Here is a 27,172-nt window from a genome sequence, read left to right on the forward strand (position 1 = left end):
CAGCGAGTAGGCCGTTGGTTGTGGACCTGGAGAGGGGCGGGGCAACGGCTGGGAAAGGGGTAGAGCCCTTCGGCTGGTGAGGTAATAGGGGGAGGAGAGGGGAACACGGACCAGGACTCGGGGGAGGACCCGCCCCACTGAAAAGGGGCTGCCCGGGTCTGAGGCGCCTCGGCTGGCCCCTAGAGGCGTCCTTCCCGCTTCTCATGCCCCGCCCACTGCAGGCCCTAAGGCGCATGTGCAACCGGAGCCGTGGGGGCGGGCCGACCCTGAGGAACTGCGGCGACGACGCCGGCTGCGGCTGCGGCTGCAGGGGCTGCGGCAGCTGGGAGGTTGGAGGTTGGAGGTTGAAGGTTGGAGGAAAAAGGAAGCAGGCTACCTAGCGGGGAGGCAGGTCCGGGGAAGCCGAGCTCCCTAGTCTGCCCGCTCCCCGACCAGCCTCTGTAGCGAACTCTTGGCGGCCGCCGAGGAGGCCAGGGCAACCCGGGATGGGCTGAGCCAAGCCGCTGGGGCGCAGGTTCGGCCCAAGGCGGGCCTTCTGGCTTTAAAGGCCCTAGGGCTTGGCCGCCCACTTGTAGGTGAGCCCAGATGTCTTGTAGACGGGGGGGGGGGGGGGGGGGGGGGGGGGGGCCGGCCTAGCCCGTCTGCTGGGCAGCGCGCCAACGGTGGCTCTTCACTGCCCTGGAATAAAGGTGAGGCTCCTGGGCCCGGCCTCCCTCTGTGCACTGCACTCTCCTGTGCGCCAGTCAGACTGGGCTGTTAAATTGTTGCCCATCTCCTCCCACTTGGACGCATTCTATCTACCACCCACTGACCGCCCGAGGGGCACTTCCTCCTGGCTGTCAGCCTCCCCAGGGCTCGGTCAGGGGCTACCTCCTCCTCGCCCTGGCTGGGGGACTCTCGGAGTCTCCGGGCTCCATTTCAGTACAAGTGCTTTTCTTAGTAGACTGTAAGTTATTTAAAAGCCACTTTTTCATCCAGTTTTTCTGACGCCTTTTACGTAGTAGATGCACAATAAAGTTTTGTTAGAGTCTGAAACTCTGGGAGACCAGACGGAATTCATTACCTATTACTCTTGTTTCTTGGTCTGAGCACTCAGAATCCTTTCGTAGCTCCCCACTTCTAAAATAAAATAAGTTCCTTAGGTACCTTAAGGCCTCCCATAGTCTGGTTCCCACCTATCTTTACAACTCCTACTCATCTTCACACATTTCAGCCCCATTTGTACTACTGTTATCAGACCCCATCTGTATTTTGTGTTCAATTAAGCCAATAGTCCTCCATGTTCAGCGATCTCCATCTCTCAGAAACCTTACCTCTTCAGGCTCCACCCCAGGGATCACCCTAATATCCTCAATTGTTATTGTTCTTAAAACTAGATTTGTACGCAGTAACGGCAATATTGTAATGGTGATCAACATGAAAGACTTGTGTACTCTGAACAGAATAACTCCAAAGGCCTCTGGTTGAAAAATTGTTTCCACTTCCAAAGAAAGAACTGAAGGACTCTGCAGAATGAAGCATAATTTTTTTCACTTTATTTTTTCCCCGTTTTTTTTTTTTTTTTTTCAAATTTCATAACCTGGCTAATGTGGAAATTTGTTTTGCATGACTTCATCTGTATTATGTGCTTCTTGCCTACTTAAAGGGAAGGGGAGAAAAAGGAAGGAGAATTGGAACTAAAAATGAAAAAATTTTAAATTGTAATTAAAAAAAGAAATTTAGTATTCTTTAATTCAGTTTCCCTTTCTATATGTATTCAGTCCCTATTGTATCCTTCAAATAGGGTGTACATTTTTTAAGGTCAGGCACTTTGATATGTGTTATCCACAGAAACTTAATATAGTACCTTACACATTTTAGATGAATTTATATTAAGAAAAAAATGAAGAGAAATAATTCTCATAGCCTATAATAATGTACCACTTTAATGTATAAAAGCATATTTTTCAAAGGGGTTTTAATCATCCTATCTGAAGCCCCATTGTAATTTTTTATATCCTCCTAAAAACAATATGTTAAAGCTGAGACTCCCAACATACCCCTCCTTAGCTTTATTTTTAATACTTGAGCTTCACCTACTCCATGCGTTAATCATCACTCTCCATCTATCTTATCTGAATCTTATACCCTTGTGTTTCAAAGACCTCTTACAGGAAATAACTCCCTCTGCATCTCTATTTGTCAAAAAATCTTTCAAGGAGTGACTCCAATGGTAACTCCAAGAAAATTTCCCTGGTCCCTTTTCTTCTTTCTTTCCCAAACCTTTAATCCTCTTCTGACCTCTCCTCTATTATATTCTGCCTTGTAATATATTGATTATAGATATATAAGTATTATGAAATTATCAGCTCTTCAAAGACATGTGACTGAATTCGTAAGTCCTTAACATCTTAACACAGTTACTTGGTATGTATTTTATAAAATGTTGAAATGAATATCATCATATTTAGGAGTTCCATTAACATTCATTTTGAGAATATAGGACTAGTCAGTATTGAAATCAAGAGAAATCTCAACCCTCCTCTCCCAGGGCTTTGTTAGTATAGTGGGAAACAGCTTGATGGATTCTGAACTTCCATTTCTGGAAATACTAACAATTTGTTTTTAAAAACAAGACCACAGTAAGGAATCCAAAAGAGGCTACTGATGAGTACCATGTGTTAAAAGGCGATCTCTCTATGGCATACCCATTAGTTTACTTATTACTTGTACTCCTAGAGCATTTTTAGTTGCTAAAAAGTATTTTCTTCATATGTTTTTATAGGTTTCAAACTTTTGTATTAGAGTTCTAAAATAAAATAGATAATATGAATAATGTTAATGCTTTTTTGACTGATTATTCTAGTTTTCCCATTGGAAAGTATAATGTTATAGTTGGAAACTGGCCATTTGTGGATAGGAATTATCTAACAAGACAAATTAGGTTAAACAAGTCCTGTCCCTGTGTCTCTAAATTTCTTAAACTGTTTGTTTTTTGGTTTGGTTTGGTTTTTTATCTTGAGCCCACATAGAAGTGAAAAGCAATTTAGGATATGCATGTTTTTTTTTTTTTTTTTAAGGTAAGAAATATAAAACCACCTAGTTTTTAATCTGAAGATAGAACATTGACCATTTAAATATGTATCAGTAATACATTTTTTAGTACCTACTTTATGCAGAGGTTCTTCAAGTTTTCTCTGATCTAGGGTAACAGCTAAAAGAAAAGACGGTGAAAAAGAAAAAAATCATTTGATCAGAGTGGAAAATGGTTAGAACAAATAGAAGTAGAAAAAAAAAACAGTTGAGGAAAAGAAGGTGAGTCTACTGCAGGTAGGTTTGTCACACCCTGTGCTTCACTTGCACTGAGTTTCATAAATTATTAATGCCCTTTAACATATTTTGTGAGTTCTCTTCTGAACAGGAAAATCAGACTAGTAGATGAGGGTAGAAATTCTACCAAGGCCCACATCAGTTGGAGCCAAAACAATTTTACTTTTCATCAACAGGATTTATTCAAACAATGGGGCTGGGAGGTGTGGGGGAAGAGCTCTCACTTATTTTCCAAACCATAATAAATAATAATTGGAAGAAACTAGCTAAAGAGACAACCTTAGAATCAGAAGACAGTTTCAGGTATGGCCTCTGACATATTCTGGTTGATGGCCATTGGCAAATACCTCAACTTCTCAGCGCCCTAACCCTAAATTATATAAGAATTGCCAGTGACAAAAGGGAGTTTACTCACTGGAATTTGCCCACACAAGTGAAATCAGAAGCCTACAACCAAAAAAGAATTACTTTTTTCCCCCAATAAACTCTCAAGTTTCCAAAATGTTAATATCTTCAAATTTTCTTCTAATGTGTTTCATATTATGTTTCTGGCATTTATTTGAAGTCATTTATACATATATATGTATGTATATGTATGCATGTGTGTATGTGTGTGTGTGTGTGTGTAATATATGTAATATGAATGCCCTTTGGTACAATGGAAATGGCATTGAATGTGGAATCATAGAACCAAGTCCTTACTTTCTTACTTCTGTGACTGGATAAGTCTCTGAAATGTCACTAAGTATGAATTTCTTTATGTGGAATCATAGGACCAAGTCCTTACTTACTCTTTCTTACTTCTGTGACTAGATAAATCACTGAAATGTCACTAAGTTTTACAAAGATGGAAGGATTGGATTAAGATCCTTTCAACACTAATCCAAGAATTTTTTTTTAAACAACCAAAACTTACCTTCTTGTATGAGAATAAGAGTGAATAGACCTGATTTCATTGCAGGGGGTGCTGGAGCCACTCTTACCCCACACAGATGATTTAGGGCTTAATTTATTGTTTTGTGGATTGGATTCAAGGTGATGAATCAAATACTCCTAAAGCATATTAAACTTAAAAGTATGTAGTGCAATTTCAGAGAGCTAATTATTAGACTTTCCCAACATATATTGCTGGGTAATAGGGATCTCCCAGGTGAGGAAAGTTCCTCTATCCTTACTAGGACTTAAGAGTCTTAATTGCTAAGAGCTTTTAAGCTAAGTGACTTGCCCAGGATTACTGAGCTCTTATATATATCAGAGGGAGGACTTGGTCCAACTTAGTTCAATTCTATGCATTACACTACACTGCTCCTCTTTGTTGAAAATAGACAAAATAATTCATATATAAACTCTAAAGATGTGTAATTGGAGGAAGAGGTCTAGACACAGAGAACCCCGGGACAACCTTTCCCCATGTTGAGGACCTGGGAAGTTTGTTTCTGGGAGAATCATAATGAAGGAAGTGCCTGAAGCATGCACAGACTTTCTGTAACTGGTTCCAGTTGGCTAACCAGGTATTAAAGAAGAAACTCTTAGATTGTCTTCAGAGGGATTCCAAAAGGTTGTCAGCTTCAGTGATGGTCTCTCCGCCTCTGTATTCTTTAGAAAAGCTCTTTAATCTGTGAAGGGAATTCAACCTTGTGAGTTCAAAAGGTCTACAAGGCTACTTGACATCTCAGCTTTCTAAAATGTGGCTTTGCAACTAACAGAGCATTTATTCCTCCAAGGTATAAGGGAAGTTGAGCCTCCCTCTTCCTTCCAGGTTTCCAGTTTTAGAGTTTGCAGACAACATAAGCATTGATGCCTCAGGCAACAACCTTTGGGAAGTAATCTTTAGCACTCAACTCAGTGGTAGCCGAGATAAAGGCTCATGCAGTGGTCCTGCCAAATCAGGATATGTAGTGCAAGAGAGAGGATACTCCCAAGTGTTAAAAGAAAGAAATTTATTCTTGCTTTGCTTTAAAATAAATATCCTTTTGAAAAAAGCTCATTTGAAATAATTAAAAGCTAAGTGACTAAATGGTACTGAGAGTTCTAGTCACTGGCCCCCTACCAGATGGGGAAACACAACTAGAGGAAGCTTAAGTCAATAACAGACAAAAAAGATACCATAGTCATCTGGGGACCCTAGTATCCTGAGGAGGAGATACAGCCAACCTGAGAGTGAAGAGCCAAAGAATATATACCATCAATCATTATTGCTCTTCTCAAAGACAATAAAATGTATTTGAGGGACATCAGGAATTTTGTACTAATAGACTACCAGAAAAAATGTCTCCAGGCCCTGGAGGGAGTTAATCCAAACAAATTTGGAGCTTCAACCTTGGGCCAGGATTTCCCAGCTGTCTTGATTGGAGTGAAAACAAATCCAACTAGTCTCCCATAGCTAACTGCAGACCACTGAACTTTGTTGTTATTTAATCATTTAAGATGTATCTGACTCTATGATCCCATTGGGTTGGCAAACATACTGAAGTGGTTTGCCATTTCCTTCTCCAGCTCATTTTATAGATGAGGAAACTGAAGCAAACAGGATGAAGTGACTTGCCCAGGATCACACAGCTGGTGTCTGAGTCCAGATTTAAACTCAGGTCTTTCTGACTTCAGACCCAGTGTTCTATACACTGTACTTACTACTTGGGTGCCCACATCATACTTTACATCCAAGCAATCTTGCCAGCCACTTCCAACTTTCTATTGTTTTCAGTTCAGGAATCAAAAAACTATTGCCAACTACCACTGTTCCTGGAAAGGGCTTTTTAATCACATACCTGTGGATTTTCTCACTATCCTTATGATTCCCAGGACACACTTCCCTGACCACCATTCCTATTTGTGTTATTTTTCCTAATTGTAAAATCGTTGAGAGATGGGGTTGTTCCATTCAATAAAGAAGCATCAAGTGCTCTTAGATAGGTACTATGCTAAGCTTTGCCAGGTACCCTTGTCCACCTTTCTAGGAGTTTACAATAAGTACTTAAATACATATGGAGATTGTTTCTAGGATTCCATTGGTATAGATAATTTCTAAGCAAGGAAATGCCCTCTTACCAATTTAGATTGTTACCTTTGAAACTTTTAAGTTGCCTAGACTAAAGCACTGAGAGTTTAGATGACTTCCCTAGAGCTACGTGGTGGATAAATTTCAGAGGTCAGACTCAAACCTGGATCTTCTTGGATTCCTCTTCATCTAACACACCACACTATCTTTCATCATATACTCACACCTTTATAGAATATATGTGTATTAAATAGCTCAAGTCATTTTGGAAGGGAGGAACTAACAGCTAGGAAATTGAAAGTCTACAAAATAGAGAGCAACACTTGAAGGAATCGGATTCCCAGAGGTGGAGATGAAGAGGGGATTAATTCTGAGCATTAGGAACAGCCAGTGCAAAAGCAAGGGAATAGAAGAGGGGAATATCTCACGTGCAGAAGATTGTGCAGGCCAACGTGATCAAAGGGTAGAACATGTGGAAAGGGGTAAGAAGATTGGGAAGAGTGTACAGAACTGTAAATACAGAAAAATTATTTGTAGATATTATAGGGAGCAGCTGGAGTTTAGTGAGTAGGAGGAGTAAAAGTCAGATCTATGTTTTAGGAATTTCCCATTGGTGGCAGAATAGAGTAAGGAGATCCTTGAGGCAAGAAAACCAAAAACAACACTACTGTAAGAGTCCAGGCACCTATGTTAGGGTGGACTCTGTGTGGGTAGAGAGAAGGTATTCATTCAGGCAAAAGACAAATGGCAAGGTCTTACTTGGTAATTTAATTCCCAGTGCTTATCAAGCTTCCTAACATAATATTTTTCATTCATTCAAAGTTAAATCACTTTATAAGTAATTAGGAGACTTAATTAGGGCTAGGGCCTCCCCAAATGTCCCGGTACAGTCCCTGGAACCAAAACTACACACAGATAAACTACCATGAAAATAGAAAGTCCCGTTTGTATGGTACTATATAAGGGCAAAGGAATTAAGGGAAGAGAGTATAGATTGGGGTTGTATTCCTGGATGAGTAAGAAAAACTTGAGCAGTACCTTTTTAAAAAATCAACAATCACTTATTAAGAGTTACCTCTGACCTGAACTCTGTATTAAATCACGAGTATACCAAAAAAAAAAAAAAATGACAAACAACTATGTACATAAAAAATATACAGAAATGGGAAGATGGAAAGTATTGATAGAGAAAGAGTAGAAAAGGAGATGAGAAAAGGCCCCCTGAAGAAAGGAGCTGAACTTTGTCAAAGGAGCCAAAAAAATCAAGAAGTGGCAGTAAAGAGAGCAGTCAGGAGGGACATTGAATGTTACAGATGTTAAGACCTTTCCCATCTTCTTTTCTGAGAAGCATCCAATGGATGGTTTGGCTTTAGACAAGCAGATAGAATGAGAGAAGGCATTCGAGGAAGAATTAAGAGCCTTAGAAAAGTAGAAAAGAAAATAGAAATTACTAGTACATATAAAGGAGATTATCTTAGAGGAGTGTTGATACATTAGAATGGCTAGGTGGGGAAGCATATAAGATAAATGGATAAATTTCATTTCTGGCACTTACATGACCCAGGATAAATCTTGGTCCTAGCTATTGAGGTGGATGAGATCTCTGAAGTCACCAAAGAGGAAACTGAGTTTCCTAGAAGTTAAATGACGTGCCAGTGATAGTAAATATCACAACTGGTATATGAACCAAGGGCCAATGATTGCAAATCCCTAAACTTGTTTTCTCATCTGTAAATTGAAAATAATCATCTCACTACCTACCTGGATGAGTTTTGGAAATGAAAGTGCTATATAACACTTCCTATGAGTTTTTAGGACATTAGAGTCAGTGTTATAAAAAAACAAGCAAGTGCATTCAAGGGCTGGCAAGGTCCACCAGGAGTTTATCAAGCATTTATGAAGATTGCATGGTACAGGGGAAGGATCATGAGATTTAGATATAGAATAAGTAAAGATCTTTGTTCAGATTTTGCCTCTCACATTTACTGGAGGTATAACTATTGTTAAGATATTAGGAGACACCCTGTTTTCCAGAGCTAAGTACCAGCAAGCAAGCTGTGCCCAGAGCTTGGCATTAACAACAATCCTTTGCTTCCATCCTCTGTATAGTCTCACCTCCTGCAAATCAGCTAATTATTGTATTGCACCAGATGCTCTCTGAGCTCTGACAAGTCCCCACGTTTTGGTCAAGAAGCCCTGCTGTGAATCTGTCTTCCTGTTGCTGTTATCCCTCATTGTCAGGGCTACAATTTACTCTGTAGCTCTTGGGGTAAATATTGAGATCTACCCACACTGCCTCCTGTCCCTCCCATTACAGACTGGCACATCATGACTAATCTGCCTCCCTGTTTGAAAGCAAGGGATTTTGATTTAATTTAAAGTGAAATTAAACTTCTGTTTGATTCCTGACTCCCATCTCTAGCGTGCTCTGTTCACCTCTAGCCATCCACAGGTTAGAGGCTGTTTGGTCTTTCTGAGCTTGGTCCTTTGTGAAATGTGGCTAATAATACTAGAGTGCCTGTTGTGCCAATCAGACAATTTCTGTTAAAAAAAAAATAGTTGCTAACAAGGGTTTGGACAGTATGTAGGAAGCTAATGCATTCATCCAGACATGAAGCCACAAAGACTTGAACTAGACTTGGGACCTTAGGAAAGAAGAGCATTGAATCTGAGAGACATTTTAAAAGATGTGGGAGTACATATATTTGCAAGACAAAGAGGCAGTTTAAGTATGTGTGGGAGCAGTAGGGAAAAAAAAGTCAAACCATTGCATTCCAGTTCTTCATTCATGGTGTTTTAACTAAAAAATTTGATAACTTGCTGATGCTAATTGCTAAAATGCTGATGCATTACCATTGGTACACTCATGCATTAGCTCTCCTAGGAAGCAAGGATGGCATAATCTTTGCTCCAATGAAGTTTATATGATCAACTAGAGGACATAAATCAAATTTTCAAAAAGGGAAAGAGGAAGAAAAAGAGATAAAGGGTCAGAAAGTTGGTATGGAAGAACAAAACAGGAAAATGGAACAAGGAAACAGAAGAGAGATGAGCAACTTGCCAAACCCAATGGCCTTTTCTCATTTGTCATTCTCCTCAATCTCTGTGTAGCTTATGAGACTGTTGATCACTCCCTCTTGATACGTTCTTCTCTCTAGGTTTTTGTGACTTGACTTTCTCCTAGTTCTTCTCCCGTTCTGACCCTGCTTTCTCAGTTCCTTTTGGAGATCCTCCAGCCACCTTCTAACCGTAGGTGTCCTTTAGGCTTTCTTCTCCCTCTATGCTACTAGGTGAATTCACCATCCTCTGTGGACTTAATTACCATCTTTATATTGATGGTTCTCAAATCTATTTTTCCCTAATCTCTCTGCTGATCTCTAGTCTCAAATCTCCAACTACTTTTAGACATCTAGAACTGAATGTCATTTTAAACATGTCCAAATCTGAAGTAATTTTCATTCTCTCTAAACCTTCCCACCTTTTCCCATTTCCCTTTTATTGTAGAAAGTAAGCTCAGTCATCCTGATCCATATCTACTCACTGAACTGGAGGAGAGTGTGAGGCAGATGACTTTGCACAGCTCTGAATTGCTTAATTTTTTTTTTTATTTAATAGCCTTTTATTTACAGGATATATACATGGGTACTCTGAATTACTTAAATCCAATTCACTTGCAAGTCAAGATATCCCTCTCCTGAAGTCACTGCTTCCCACCCAGAGCTAAGGAGGATCAATAAGAGGGCAATATCATCCTGCCAGAAAGTCAGGCTTGCAACTCAGGATTCATCATCCTGTACTCCAGGACCAGGTGCATTCAGAAGTGAAATCTACATTTAAAAAACAATTAATTCCCAAACTATATAAACTATTTGGAAAAATGGGCAAAAGAGGAATCCTCCCAAATTCTTTTTACAGAACCAATATGATGCTGATGCCAAAATTAGGAAGAGCAAAGACAGTGAAAGAAAATTATAAAGGTACAGCTAAGAAACTGGAAACTGAATGGATGTCCATCAGTTGGAGAATGGCTGAATAAATTGTGGTATATGAAAATTATGGAATATTACTGTTCTGTAAGAAATGACCAACAGGATGATTTCAGAAAGGCCTGGAGAGACTTACACGAACTGATGCTGAGTGAAATGAGCAGGACCAGGAGATCATTATATACTTCAACAACAATACTAGATGATGACCAGTTCTGATGGATCAGGCCATCCTCAGCAACAAGATCAACCAAATCATTTCTAATGGAGCAGTAATGAACTGAACCAGCTATACCCAGAAAAAGAACTCTGGGGATGACTAAAACCATTACATTGAATTCCCAATCCCTATATTTATGCACACCTGCATTTTTGATTTCCTTCACAAGCTAATTGTACAATAATTCAGAGTCTGATTCTTTTTGTACAGCAAAATAATGTTTTGGTCATGTATACTTATTATGTATCTAAGTTATATTTTAATATATTTAACATCTACTGGTCATCCTGCCATTTAGGGGGGGGGTGGGGGTAAGAGGTGAAAAATTGGAACAAGAGGTTTGGCAATTGTTAATGCTGTAAAGTTACCCATGTATATATCCTGTAAATAAAAGGCTATTAAATTAAAAAAAAAAAAAAAAAAAAAAAAAAATAAAGGTACAGCTAGATGGAGCAGTGGATAGAGCACCAGCCCTAAAGTCAGGAAGACCTGAGTTCAAATCTAGGCTCAAACACTTAACACTTCTTAGCTGTATGACTCTGGACAAGTCACTTAACCCCAATTGTCTTAGCAAAAAAAAGAAAGAAAAAAACAAAAGAAAACTATAGACCAATTTCTCTAATAAATATTGATGCAAAGATTTTAAATAAAATAGTATCAAGAAAATTATAGAAATATATCACAAAGATCATCATTGGGTCAAAGATATGCAGACTTTTATAGCCCTTTGAGCATAATTCCAAATTGCTTTCTAGAATAGTTGGATTAGTTCACAACTCCACCAATAATGTATCCCTATTTTTTCACGTTTCTCTCCAACATTTATAATTTTCCTTTTCTGTCATTTTAGCCAAACTGATGGGTATAAGGTGGTATCTCAGAGTTGTTTTAATTTGCATTTTTCTAATCAATAGTGATTTGGAGCATTTTTTTCATATGAATATAGATATTTTTGATTTCTTCATCTGAAAAAGAAAAACCCAGATGAGTTTTATACCAGGTTCAATATCAGGAAGACTATCAGCATAGTTGTGTGAGGGATAGAAAATCCTATCCAAAAATGACTACTCGGAGACCTCTCGAAGTTAAAAGCAGAAAAGTTGTTTATTTAATTAATTCTCATGAGAATGAGCAATTCCACCATGAGGAGGGAAAGAGAGAGAGCTCACGGTAGAAGGGCTAAAAAAGGGAATAAGGTAGACAGTTTTAATAGGTTTTAGATACAAAGGATTACATCATGAGTTGGAGAACATTAAGAGATAGGTGCCCCCCCCCCCCCATTCTTTAATTGGATGTTATTCCTGCCAAAAACAGTAGATGCCCTAGTTCCGGGAGGAACCATACATCAGGCAACTAATTGTCCAGATGTTGGTAACCTGAACAGCGATAAATGTCATCATTCGAGGTTAAATACATATGTCTAAAATCTAAGTACATATTGGCTACCATTCAACATATCCACGCAGGTCACAGAGAAACTGTGAGAAACTAAAAATACAGAAGAGAAAGTTAAATGTCCTTGGAAGTTTAGCTGCTGGAAGTTCGTCACCTTATCTTTACTACATACAGCTGCTAGAAGATCTTCAACTACACACACACACACACACACACACACAGCTGAACATAGCAAAAAAAAAAAAAAAATCATGTAATTATCCCAATAGATGCAGAAAAAACTTTTGACAAAACACAGCAATCATAGAAAACATAAGAATAAATGGAGCTTTCCTTGAAATGATAACTAGTATCTATTAAAACCATTATCTGTAATGGGAATAAGCTAGAAATCTCAGTAAGATCAGGGATGAAGCAAGAATATTCATTGTCACCAGTGTTAATCAATATTGTACTGGAAATCCTAGCTATACTATTAAAAGAAATTCAATATATTTAAAAAGAATTGCAGTTTGTTTAACCCATTTTGGATTGCTTGCTGTCTAGGGGAGGGAAAAGTTCGGGAGGAATGAGAAAAATTTACAACCCAAGTTTTTGTAATGGTGAATGTCAAAAACTATCTTTGGATGTATTTTGAAAAATAAAAAATTATTATAAATTAAAAAAAAAAGAAATTCAAGGAATTAGAATAGGTAAGGAAGAAACAAAACTATCATTCTTTGCAAATAATATGATGATGTACTTTGAGAATCCTAGAGAAGCAACTTAAAAACTCTTTGAAATAATTAGCAATTTCAGCAAATCCGCAGATTATAAAATAAATTCACAAAAGTCATCAGCATTTCTACATATTGCCTCAACATTCAGCAGGAAGAAATAGAAAATTCCATTTAAAATAACTGGAGAAAATATAAAATACTTGAGAGTTTACCTGACAAGACAAACTTGTGATCTATATGAACACAGTTACAAAATACTTTAACACAAAGTTAGATCTAAACAATTAAATGAGCTGGTATGATATGACAATTCCACATAATTAATTAATTTATTTAGTGTTATACTAATCAAAATCGGGCAGCTGTGTGGTACATAGGACAGCTAGGTGATGCAGTGGATAAAGTCTCAGGAACTGGAAAGACCTCAGAATTTGACCTTACATTAACTAGTTGTGTGACCCTGGTCAAATGACTTAATCCTATTTGCTTACGTTTCTTTTAAAATGATCTGGAAATGGCAAATTGCCCCTTTTTTATAAGAAAACTCTAGATGGGATCATACTGAGTCAGATATGACTAGAAGAACTGAACAATAACACTACCAAAAATTATTTTATACAGTTTGAAAAAATGATAAAATTCACTTGGAAGAAAAAAGGCCAAGAATATCAAGAAAATCGATTTTAAAAAATGTGAAGAAAGATATCCTCATAGTACCAGATCTCCCGACTCTATCATGAAAATAATCTGCTACTGGCTAAAAAATAGTAATGAATCAGTGGAATAGATTAGGTACACAATATGTAATAGTGAATAACTGTAATAATCCAGTGTTTGACAAATACAAATATCCAAGACATTGTGACAAGAAATTCACTATCTGACAAAAATTTCTGGGAAAACAATTTGCAGAAACTGCTACAAACCAGTAGGTGACAATAGTAAGTGAAAACAAAGTCATAATGGGTATGTAAAAGTTAATATGAGCAAATTAGGGGAGCATGGAGTATTTTACTTGTCAGATCTAAGGATAAGAAAAGAATTTTTTTTTGTTTTTTTTTTAATTTATTTATTTAATAGCCTTTTATTTACAGGTTATATGCATGGGTAACTTTACAGCATTAACAATTGCCAAACCTCTTGTTCCAATTTTTCACCTCTTACCCCCTACCCCCTCCCCCAGATGGCAGGATGACCAGTAGATGTTAAATATATTAAAATATAAATTAGATACACAATAAGTATACATGACCAAACCATTATTTTGCTGTACAAAAAGAATCAGACTCTGAAATATTGTACAATTAGCTTGTGAAGGAAATCAAAAATGCAGGTGGGCATAAATATAGGGATTGGGAGTTCAATGTAATGGTTTTAAGTCATCACCCAGAGTTCTTTCTCTGGGCATAGCTGGTTCAGTTCATTACTGCTCCATTGGAAATGATTTGGTTGATCTCCTTGCTGAGGATGGCCTGGTCCATCAGAACTGGTCATCATATAGTATTGTTGAAGTATATAATGATCTCCTGGTCCTGCTCATTTAAGAAAAGAATTTGTGACCAAGCAAGAGAAAGCATTATTGGATGTAAAAAGGATAATTTTAATTACATTAAATTTAAAAAGGTTTTATACAAACAAAACTAATGCATCTAAGGGTAGAAGGAAAGAAGGAAATTGGGAGGAAAGATTTGTAAGTTTCTCTGATAAAGACTTCATTTCTGAAATACAGAGAGAATTAAGTTCAAATTTTAAGAATATAAGGCATTCCCCAGTTTATAAATGGTCAAAGGATATGAACAGTTTTCAGATGAAGAAATCAAAAATATCTATACTCATATGAAAAAATGCTCTAAATCACTATTGATTAGAAAAATGCAAATTAAAATAACTCTGAGATACCACCTCATACCCATCAGTTTGGCTAATATTTAGGAAAGGAAAAAATATTTTAGAAAAGGAAACTGATAAATGTTGGAGAGAAATGTGGGAAAATAGGGATACATTGTTGGTGGAGTTGTGAACTGATCCAACTATCCTGGAGAGCAATTTGAAACTATACTCAATTTGGAACTATGCTACATATCTTTGACCCAATAATACCACTACTAGGTCTGTAGCCCAAAGAGATTAAAGAAAAAGGAAACTGACCTATTCAAATAAATTGTTGTATAGTGAGTAGAACTAGGAAATCATTGTACACATTAACAGTAAATGTGAATGACTGCTATTCTCTTTTTTTTTTTTTTTTTTTTAATTTAATAGCCTTTTATTTACAGGATATATACATGGGTAACTTTACAGCATTAACAATTGCCAAACCTCTTGTTCCAATTTTTCACCTCTTACCCCCGCACCCCCAACCTCTCCCCTAGATGGCAGGATGACCAGTAGAGGTTAATATATTAAAATATAAATTAGATACACAATAAGTATACCTGACCAAAACGTTATTTTGCTGTAGAAAAAGAATCAGACTCTGAAATATTGTACAATTAGCTTGTGAAGGAAATCAAAAATGCAGGTGGGCATAAATATAGGGATTGGGAGTTCAATGTAATGGTTTTAAGTCATCTCCCAGAGTTCTTTTTCTGGGCATAGCTAGTTCAGTTCATTACTGCTCCATTAGAAATGATTTGGTTGATCTCGTTGCTGAGGATGGCCTGAGAATGACTGCTATTCTCATCAATACAATGATCCAAGATAATTACAAAGAGCTTATGATGATTTAAGGTCATACAAGGACTTAAAAACTGATGAAGTCTGAATGCAGATCAAAGCATATCTTTTTTACTTTATTTTTCTTGGATTTTTTGTCTGTGTTTTCTTTTATAACATGGTTTATATGGAAATATGTTTTTCATGAATGCATATGTGTATTCTATATCAAGTTGCTTGCTTTCTCAAGGGAAGGAGAGGGAGAAAGGGAGAGAATTTAGAACTCAAATTTAAAAAACAAAAACAGAAAACGAATCCTGGGGCAGAGAGAAGGCACAATGGAGAGAGAACATACCCTGGAGTCAGGAGGATCTGATTTCAAATCTGGCCTTGACACTTACTGTGATCCTGGAAAGTCACTAAACCTTGATTGCATCACACACATAAACAAAAAAATGAATGTTGAAAAAAAATGTATATGTAATAGAGGGAAAAACATTTTAATGTCTTTAGAGGGAAAAAAAGGAATTCTTATGAACACAATGACCAGCTGCAATTTCAAAAGTCTAATGATGAAATAAGCTGTCTACTTCTTGACAGTGAACCTTGTTTCCAAAATGGAGGAAAGAAAAGAGGATCATTAAGCATTTTAAAAATGCAAATAAGAGAACATAAGCAGGACATCTTTGAAAATAATTTTAGTTTTTATAATTGGAGAGACGGTCAAGCTTTCCACACTGTAGAGTCATAGCTAAATAAGGAATACTCTTTTTCTCTTTTGTTTTGTATATGAAAATGCTCGTTCTATTTGATGTTTTCCAAGAACAGAATTTTAAAATTAAATTTTTTTAATTACTTTAAAAGTAAGTTTATGCAAATGCAATTTCAACAAGAACACTTTTTATTTATAATTAGAATGGTTAAGCTGGAAAAGATTTTAGAGATCATCTAGGCAAATCCTTTCATTTTACAAATTGGGAAATTGAGGGTAGAGAAAAGTGACTTATTCATCATCATGCATCAAATTTGTGGTCAAGCAATTTTTTGAATCCAGGTCAAAATCAGCATTATAGGATTTTAAATTTATTTTAAAGTGTATTTGCCAAGACTAAGTAGGTAGCATTTAGTGGAAAGAGTGTTAGCCTCAGACTCAGGAAAACTTTCCTATCAAGTTTTACCTCTGATACAAACTAATTTTTTGACCCTAGACAAATCATTTAACCTTTCAGTGGCCCAGACAATTCTCTAAACCTATCAGAGAGAAGGTGGTAAGCTGCAGAGAAAGTTTTCTTCAACAATGAATAAAGAAAAAATACTTGACAATCTATCCAATGGGCTGTAGGCCTTTGGAGAGTTAGGAAGGACTTGCCTCTGTTGTTCCTCACTCTTCCAAGATTGGTCTACTTTCCTTTCCTGTCATATACATCCTTGGTCCTTTATACCCCTTCACCATTGTTAATATGCTATATATAGTATTAAACTCTAAGAGAAATGGGCCCATTTGTAAAGGGTCAGAACTCTGGAGAAGTATACTTGAAACAAGGTGTTAACTCAGTGGAATTGAGTATACATATCCTTAGTACTTAGCATGGTGATGTAATGGTTGTCTAGTTCACACATACTCAGTATACTGTAATGATGTCATTGTAATAGGGTATTTAAACTGGGGACAAAGTCAGACTCAGGGGAGACTGGTTGTGACTGCAGACTGTCAGACTGCTGGAGGAGACTGGGTCAGACTATGATCGACACAGATGCTTTCTCACTTGCTCTTGAAGTTCCTTAAAGAGCTGATATATATTGGAAGCTACAAATTTTTGGGGGGCTGTGGCAATTCTTTGTACCACACCTACTGAATAGGTTGAATCAGATATTATATTTACATCTCCTGGATAATAAGTAAGAGCTAGCATGAAGGCCTTGCCTGTGAGCTTCCTATTCAACTCAGGGATGCCCTTGCCTATGGCCTTCATCCACCAGTGGCAGCAGGGATAATTTCTTGAGTAGCACCATAGCCATCATGCCATAGCTTGCCAAAGGGGCCTTCTGTTTTCCGAGTAGCAGTAATGGCAGGAACTATGGTCATGAGTCCTTCCACAATATCAAAGTTGTCATAAATAACCTTGGCTAAGGGGTCAAGCAATGGTAATGCAAGAGGCATTGCTGACAATCTTAAGGGAATTATTATTGTATTTCTCATGGGTTGCTCTCATCATGACTATTGGGACATTAGCAGAAGGGGCAGAAATAATGACCCATTTGGCTCCACCCTTTAAGTGAGCCCCAGCCTTTTTCATAGTGATAAAGACTCCAGTAGACCGTATAACATAATTGACTCCAGTGTCTTCCCATTTAATATTGGTGGGATCTTGCTCCTGGAAGATGATGGTGGCTTTTTGTGGTTTTGTTTTGTTTTTGTGTTTATTTTTTCCTTTTTTAAAATAATAGCTTTTTATTTTTCCAAATACATGTTTTCAACATTCATCTTGTGCTCCAAATTTTTCTCCCTCTCCCCCCTTCCCATTCCCTTAGACAGCAAGCAATACAATATAGGTTAATTTCCATATTTGTCATGCTGCACAAGAAAAATCAGATCAAAAGGGGAAAAAAAAACATGAGAAAGAAAAAGCAAACAACAACAACAACAACAAAGGTGAAAATACTATTCTTTGCTCCATATTATCTCCATAGAGACTCCATCTCTGAATGTGGATGGCTCTTTTCATCACCAGTCTATTGGAATTGTCTTGAATCACCTCATTGCTGAAAAGAGCCAAGTCAATAGTGATGGCTTCTCCATTGACGACTAGCTTTCCCTGAACTTGCCACTAGTGGAATCATATTGTAGTTGAGGTCTGTAAAGGGGTCACTGATGGTCACAGTGAGTTGAATACAGCCTTGTGCACTCTGTGCTTAATATGGCCGAAGCTATTGACTGATCTTCACTATTTTGTTTCATCAACGTTATAGCAGTGGATCCTAGTGCTCAGTATGGGAGAAGTTCTGAGAGCCAATAAAAACATTTTAAAAATAATTTTGGAGAAAGGTCCACTCCCTGTGGAAACTTTATATACCAGAGCTGCACAGTACAGGATGGCCTGGATTAATAGTACTGTTAGAGGGGATACCCACATTGATGAGTTCTGAGATCCGTCTTAAGTAGGGAGAGTTAACCTAGCTCCTTACCCTCTCTCAATTCTAGCTGCAACTTAATGTTCTAAATGCCTAAACAGGTGTATGTTTGTGTGTGTGTGTATATACATACACACATATACATATATATAAACAACAGATATATATATATCTTATTCTATAAGATATATTGTTTATATATATAATTATATATAAAATAATAAGATATATATTTTGTTTACACACACACATATATATAAACAACAGATATATATCTTATTCTATAAGACATATTGTTTATATATATAATTATATATAAAATAATAAGATATATTTTGTTTACACACACACACACACACACACACACACACACACACAACAGAGATGTTGTCTGTGCTCCATGAATGACTAGATGCCTGTTGTCTGATACAACTGAAATTAAGGTAAATTGAGGTACAAATTTTCAAGCAGGTTCGATTTATTGGGAAGGCTAGGAATGACCAACAAAATGTTCCTCTTGGCTCCTCAGCTAGCCAAAAGACCACAAAGCAAGGTTTAGTAGCCTTCATGTAGTATTGGTAAATTCAAGAAAATAAAGAACAGGAATCATAGATGGAAAACTGTAATTTGTTACCAAGTCTGAAGTGTCATAGATGATAGAAGATTGGAAGGAAGTCTGGAATGTAACATTAGCAACAAGCCCTCCTTCCATCTTGTTGCTATAGAAAGTTCATCAGTGATGTCTGCCTACGCAGCCTGTTAGTGTCGTAGCAATAATAGACTAGACTTTTTTGAAGGATAGCCAGCATTGCGAAGATAACAGATGAGACTCCCTGGCATCCACCTGCACTCTTCAAGGATAACAGATTTTTTCTCATTGTACAAAGGTAGTTAGTGGTATAGAGATAACAGCTTTCTTTCAATTAAAGTGATTTATAGAGAGACTTAACTTTTAAACTTAATTCAGAGAATAAAATCAAACTTCTGGACTCATGAACTTCTGAACTTAACTCTGAAGCAAAGAAATGAAATACTCAGGCTATAATGCTATAATATTTAGGCATTATAGAATAGAATAAATTATACAATATATTCAAATATAAAACATTAAATCAACATTTGATTTACTCATGTCCAAACCCACACAGATGCTAATTACTAGCTTAGCCATATGGTGATGAATGTTTAACCATAGCAACTTTGCATCTACCAATTGCTACTTCTATAACGTTGGGTAAAATCCCTTAATTTCTCTTCTCTAAATGTAGAAGAATAAAATCGCTTCCAGTTACAATACTATAAGCCTAAATTATAAAAGGGTTTTGATTAGTATCAGTATAGGGAATACCCACATTGACAAAATTACACAGAATTACAAATGTATTAATTTAATTGACTATCCACCTATATGGCACAAAGTACTATTTTTCATGCATTCTATTTTTCAGCTCTACATATTTAGCTAAGGAGAATCTAGAACATTTCAAGGCTTAATGCAATTTTGACAATATCATCTCTAAATAGGAACTATATGGAGAACATTGCTATCAGTAGGAATCCTTCTATAATCATAATATTTAAAAGGATTCAGAAAGGATGTTATTCATATATGCTTATTAGTAAAATGTAAACAATCAGGAGAGAGGAATAATAATGAATCAGATTTTGTGAATATGTTGAGATTTACAAAGTTGTCTTTTCAAAAATCCTAAGATGAAAGTAATACTACCCTTATTTAGGATATTAGAAAACTTCAGCTCAGGAAAATTATGAGACTTATTTAGGGTCAGCAGACAAATGAATGCCAACCCAAGAGTATGGAAAGTACTGTGTTAAAAGTTAGTATTACAAAGATGGCCATACCACAAAACCTGATTTTAAGGTATAAGAACATAATGGAGGAAGGATGATTCTGTGAATAATTATACTAATAATCACTTATTGGATGTTCAGTTATGGGTTGGACCAGATAATCTCTGAGATCCCTTCCACTTTTTGAGCATCTCTGTCTCTTCTGACTCCATGTCTAGTATTTGTTCTTTCCAGGAATAACAGAAGCTAGTCTAATTTTAAAATTTATTTTTTGAGTATTTTTTTATCCATTCAATAATCATTTATTGAGTATCTTATATGTGCAAGACACTGGAAATATAAAGATAAAAATAAAATAGTCCCTGCCTCCAAGGAGCCTGTGGGGATGAAATCTCCCCTTTATTTAAAATTATATTGCTTCCTATTTCAACAAAATATTTCAGAGAACTTTGGGACCACTCCTGAGTATGGAATTTTGCTGATAGTGGCTTCTCATTTCCTAGAATAACATCTTTTTAATTAGGTGGTAATCTGTAATGCTATTAAGGGCCAACATTTCCTAAGCTAAAAGTTTCTTTAATAAATTTTTTTTTGTTCTTTTTTTTATTTTTTTTATTTTTTATTTAATAGCCTTTTATTTACAGGATATATACATGGGTAACTTTACAGCATTAACAATTGCCAAACCTCTTGTTCCAATTTTTCACCTCTTACCCCGCCACCCCCTCCCCCAGATGGCAGGATGACCAGTAGATGTCTTTAATAAATTTTTTAAAAAAACAAACAAAAACACTACCTTTTCATATGTATCTCTTGAAGACTGAAGAGTACTTTTCCTAAAATATCTCATAAAATTGTACTTTTCTTTCAAGGACAAACAGTTTAGTCTAGATTCTCTTATCTCTGTTTCATAACGGGAGGGTTTAGACTACATTTCATTATCTCAGTAAGTCTCACAAGTGCAGTTTGGGAAAAAGAACAGTTAAAACTCAGGCAACAATTCATAGATACATATGATCTTTGCCATTTGACAACCTAGTGATTGTAGTTCCCAGAAACCGTAAGTGAATGAACCAAAATGGGATTTAGTTATCTCAGGTCACACAATAAGAAGTGCCTATTTTGTGATTTGAATCCAGACCTCTTCTGAGTTCAAGCCCAGTCCCTTCTGAGATGATAAAAAGTGAATGAGTTGTGTGTGACAGAGACAGGGCTGCAAGGAACTGGTAGCAATTTTATGATTTGGGTGGCCTTTGAGACAATCCCCTCAAGATCAGGGCAACTAAGTGGCTTGGATTCAATGAATATAAACTCCTTTAATTCTTTAAAGTACTATTTTTGTTTTTCCTTCTATCTTCAGAGCTTAGCACAATGACTGGCACATAAAAAGAGCTTAATAAATGTTTTTTTTTGGTCAGTACTTTTGAAACAGGTCTATAAAGGCATTCTCATAACCAAGAAGATCAATAACTGCTTCCTCCCTATAAATTTATATGATGTGAAACTATGCACAGTGAACTTCATTGCTTCAGTCTTCAGTCTCCAAAGGGTGCAGAGGTCTGGAGAGACATGAGTAGGCTGTGATTTTCTTTTACCAGTTTTCTACAGAAATCATGTTTTAAATTGGGAAATGTTGGCCCCAATTATATAAGAGAAGAGACTAACTGTGGCACAGTAGACAGAACCCTGGATCTAGGATCAGTTATAAGAAACTCAGTTTTGAATCTTGGCTCCAACAGTTCCAAGTCACCTTCCCTCTTAAAATCTCTAGCTTCCCAATTGGGAAATGGAGATAGATAATGCTTGCATTGCCTACTTCACAGGGTTTTCAACCTGAGGCATTATATGCAATATGAGTTATTAAAATAAGTACTGATAGAAAATTTCTATTTTGAAAGCCATATTGGACACATGTTAATTCTCTGTTAATACCTGAGGACAAAATCAGTGATAGTTTAAGAAGTCACAAAAAGATAATATTTCCATTTGGATCACTGCCTTCATTAGCTAAGAAAGCTACATTTTCATTTAAAGACTTATAATTATTAAACTACTAACAAAAAACTTAATTTGGGATGTGGTTTTTAGATCCAGATCTGTGATTTTATCAGCATAAGGAATCATAACACATTGGTTACTTAGAGCCTTAAGAATTGCCTGAAGCATTAAGAAATTAAAAAGTGACTTTCAGGAATCAGTACCCAAGGACCTCAAATTCCAGATCTAGCAGTCACTACAGGTAATATTGATCATTCAAAGATAATAAGCTGAAGACAACCCACCTCAATCAGAATAATGATAGTTTTAGGTAATCAGAAGAAGGAAGAAGTTCATTATGGAAAGAAAAATTTAAGTCAAATCAATGAAAATCACTGTAAATACATTCTTGTCAGAGTACAAGTTTTTAAAAAAATTACATAAAATGTTGTTTTCAACATTTATTTATTTATTTTTATAAGCATTTATTCTCTCCCTCCCACTACTTTCTAACCCCTATTGAAGTTTTTAAAAAAGAAACCTTAATAACAAACAAATGTGCATAGTCCAGTCTCCAGAAAATGCATGCCTTGTTTTGCAAGTCTATAACCTCTTTGAAGGTGGGTGGATGACCCAAGCTAAATGTTCTCCTCATCTTCAATTTCTGGACAACCAGCTTATCATTACATGAATCAGAGTACTAAAATCTTTCAGTTATTGTTCCTCTATAATGTTGTTATAGTATAAGTCACAGCCCTAGTTCTTACTTCACCTTGCTTTAGATCATAGAAATCTTCCCAGGTTGTCCAGAACTTAAAAAAAAACCCCAAAACTGAATCTCATAGGTTTAAAAATTGTACAGAAGCTGATCATGAATCTTTTCTGATCCTGAAGGATTCCAACTAGCTAATGGCTCTGCCATTACCTTGCACTGACTCACTGGAAAACTGTGGGGTGGTAACTTTACTCTATGAGCCATTCTTGATCATGTGCAGGTTGGACTTGATGATGTCAATGGCATCTTGCTTCCCTAACTAGGTATGACTCTATGACTCCATACTTTTGGGTGTGTTGAGTCTGACTTCCAGCTAACAAGCTCATTTCCATTTCCTGTTCCTTCTTGAGCTTCTAGGAGCATCTAGTTGAAATTAAAAGGTACAATCCTAAAAGAGCTTTTTGCTTATAAATGTACCTGGATAATAATCTTTAAGTGACAAGATTAACTCTTGGCAGCCAGAGGCAAGGTCCATAGTTTATTACTTACTTAACATGGCAATGATGGCTTTGTGAGAATTTTAAGGAGGAACAGCAGTTAACCATCTCTTTCAAAACCTGGCTCTACCACTTATCGGGCGTGTAACTCCACATAATCAAATGTATTACTATCTTTGGGGGTAAGGGAAGAAGCAGTCATCTGGACTAGCAATTCAGCATACCAAACTCCTTATGTGGAAATTCTGTCCCTTGATGCAGATTACCAACTATATTTTTAAAGAGTTTCCTGGGATACTGAAAGATTGGACCTTAAATGAATGAGTTAGCATTTATGAAGTATTTAATTATGTACCATGCACTGTGCTCACCACTGGAGCTATAAATAGGAAAGTCATACAGTCCCTGGGCTCAAAAAACATATATCCTAATTGAGGAAGAATTGAATGGAAAAGTCTAGTGGTACTTTGGGTATCAGTGGAAGATGGCTGAGTAAGGGGATTCTGGGTACAGGACATGGTAGTTCTTAGGGCACAATCAGAAGGCAGCTGATAAGGCCTGATGGTTTTCCATCTTATAACAAGAATAGTGGGTGATTCACTGATCATCAAAGAGGTTCAAGGTTCAATAAGCCATGGTATCCAGGGATGAGTAATAAAGACCTGGAAGGGAAAAAAGGGAGGGAGGAATTGGCAAAGAAAGTTGGAGGAAGGGAAAAAGTATGGGCTAGGGCAAGAAGTTCTCCTCCCCTAAGGCCTGGTCAGTTCTGCCCTCTTATTTCTCCAAGATCTTGCCCATGAAAAAAGAAGTCAAGAGTTATCAGAGTCAAGACTTGAACCTACAATTTCCTGAAGGTAAGGTAGAAATTTCATGCTTCCTCTCAAGACATTTCTTAGGAATTTAAATTTACTTCACAAATTCAGTTTTATCAGTAGGAGTATTTACTTTATTGTCATGCAATATAACTCCTCCAAACTTTAATAGATAGTTATTTGTGAATTGTTATGGCTAAAATAATCATTTTGGGGGATCAGATTTTGGGTGATGAGCGCTTTCATGATTCAAGGAATCACTGGGCGGGGGCTGGGGGGGGGAAGAAACATTAGCAGATAGCTTTAGAAACATCAGAGTGAAGTACAAGTATGTTTGTGATGTCATAGGATTTACTATGGAGTTAAATAAATGAATACAAAACTTTTAAATTAAACACCCATTTATCAAAAAACATAGTGTTTGCATAGCACTACGTACTGGGAACAAAAATTGTATAAGACACAGTCCTTGCCTTAATTGAGCTTACAGTATAACAATAACATAGTCATCATGAACTAGAAAACAGAATAATGCATATTGAGTAGACAAAAGCAAGGAGATCATTGACAGCTGGATCAGGGCCTATAGAAGACATTTGTAATGGTCTTTAAACAGGCCTCAAAAAGCAATGAAGGAAGAATACAAGGTGAGCTTAAGTAGCCTATAGGAGGTTACCAACAATAACTGGTGCACAAAAAATGGGATAAAAGATATGACTGAGGATGGCTTTAATCTAAAGAAGAGGTAGCCAAATGGAAGATCTGAATGCTGCACTGTGGTACCCCTGTTATACTGAAAAATAGGAACGCTTCTAATAAATATACTGAGCCAATCCTTCAGGGGGGATTTTCTGAAAGATGTTGATGAAAAACCCATGCCTAATGCCCTTTTTTGCTTCCCTGGCCTTCTTGATCTACCTATGGCACTGCTGACTGTCCCCTCTCCAAGACTCACTACTCCCTCTGGGTTTTCATGACAGCTTTTTTTTTCTATTCTCTTTCTGTCTGATGGTTGGTCACCTTTTCTGGATTTTCTTCTATGTCATACTCCCTAAACACATTAACCATGATCTATGTCATACTCACTAAGCATATTAACCTGGGGTAACCCCCATGGTCTGTCCTGGATGCTCTTCTTCCTTTGTATTATCTCACTTGGTGATCTCATCAGGTCCCATGGGTTTAATTATCATTTAAATTCAGGTGATTCTTAGACTCATAAATCTAGTCCTATTCTCTTTCTAGAACTATAGATTACATTACCAACTACATTTTGTACATGTTGAACTGGATGTTTTGTGAACATTCAAACTCAACATGTATAAAACAGAACTCATTATTCACACCCTCCTCACTCTCAAACTTCCCTATTACTACTGAGGGTACACCATCTCCTTGTCATCCCTTGTCCTCGCCAACCTACATGTATAATCTTGTCCAATTGTGTTGTTTCTGGCTTCACATCTCCTAAAATGTCCCCTCCATTTTACCTCCACTGCCACCACTCACCTCATATCTGAATTATTGCAGTAACCTATAAGTGGATTTCCCTGCCTCTTCCCACTCCAAACAGTCCTCATCCTGGCTGTCAAATGGCTCTTCCTATAGCAATTTTCACATGCATCATCAACCTCAGAACCAAATGTTTGACACTGAAAGCTGGCCCCTCCCTATCTTTCTAGGTTTACATTTTACTCCCCTCTCACGCAACATTGACCTGCGTGCTTTTCCACAGACAGTCCAAGATCTCTGTGCCCTTGTATGGGCCAATCCTGTGCTTTGTTTTCTCCTCATCTAGCTCCCACCACATGGACCCAAATCCCACTTTCTTGTGATCTTTATACAGTAGAGATCTCAGGTCAGATTATCTGTAGAATGTCTCCCTAGTAGACTAGACTAGACCCCTTAAAGCCAGAGATTGTTTTTCGCTTTCTTTGTATTCCCAGTGATTAAACCCAATGTCTGGCACAAGATACAAAAATAAATGCTTGTTAACTGACTAAAGTGTAAATTCCTTGAAAAAGAAGATATTCATCACCTTGTACTCATTAGGCACTTCAGAAGTATTTCTGACTCAATGAAGAAGGAAAGTTTGTATAATCCTTATCAATGGAGGAACTGTCTCCAAAAATAAATGTACAGATCTATCAAAATAAATGGTAGAAAAAGAGTGGATTTTAAATCACAAGACTTTCTATGCCATGAGGGCATGGAAGCTTCCTTTGTGTTTCCTCACCTGTAAAACAGAGATGTTTGTACCACCTACCTCCTGGAGTGGTCCCAAAGATCAAAAACATGTAAAGTGTTTTAAACCACAAGGCATTCCTATTGGTACCTGCTCACTAGATGGAAGAAAGGAGAACCTCAATATTCGAATTGATGTGACCTCAATAATTCCTTTTTGATGTCTCTTCCTCTTATAGAGGTAATCTTAGGTTTGTCTGTAAATTCTAAGCTCTAGCAGGTTTTATAGGAAACTAGAATATTTATGATTGTTCAGTCATTTTAGTCTTGACTCTTTATGACTCCATTTGAAATTTTCTTGGCAGAGATATTAGAATGATTTGTCATTTTCTTCTCCAGTCCATTTGACAGATGAGGAACTGAGATACTTAGAGTTAAGTGGTTTCCTTAATAAGTGTCTCAGGCCAAATTTGAACTCAGGTCTTCCTAATTCCAGACCTAGCACTTTTTCTACTAAGCCACCTTGCTGTCTTGCAACAGACTGAGTATTTTCTGAAGACTGATCTCAATCATGATGGCAAGACATATCCCAAGTAGGCTAGCCACCTCCTGATGAACTTGATTGTGGCAAGCCATGAAACAAACACAATGAGTCTCAATCAAGAAAAATTTACTTTTAGAAACTACTGTTCCCTAGAAGGAATATATCATTGACCATAAACAAGAGGAACGGTATTCTTCATAAGTGCCTGGTGGATAAT

General features: G+C 37.0%; 1 pseudogene; it reads right to left on the minus strand.

The window, feature by feature from the left end:
- Positions 1-411: 411 nt before the first annotated feature.
- Positions 412-25,295, minus strand: LOC116420800 (annotated as a pseudogene).
- Positions 25,296-27,172: the final 1,877 nt, after the last annotated feature.

Source organism: Sarcophilus harrisii, chromosome 1 (assembly GCF_902635505.1).
Source record: "Sarcophilus harrisii chromosome 1, mSarHar1.11, whole genome shotgun sequence".
Taxonomy (NCBI): Eukaryota; Metazoa; Chordata; class Mammalia; order Dasyuromorphia; family Dasyuridae; genus Sarcophilus; species Sarcophilus harrisii.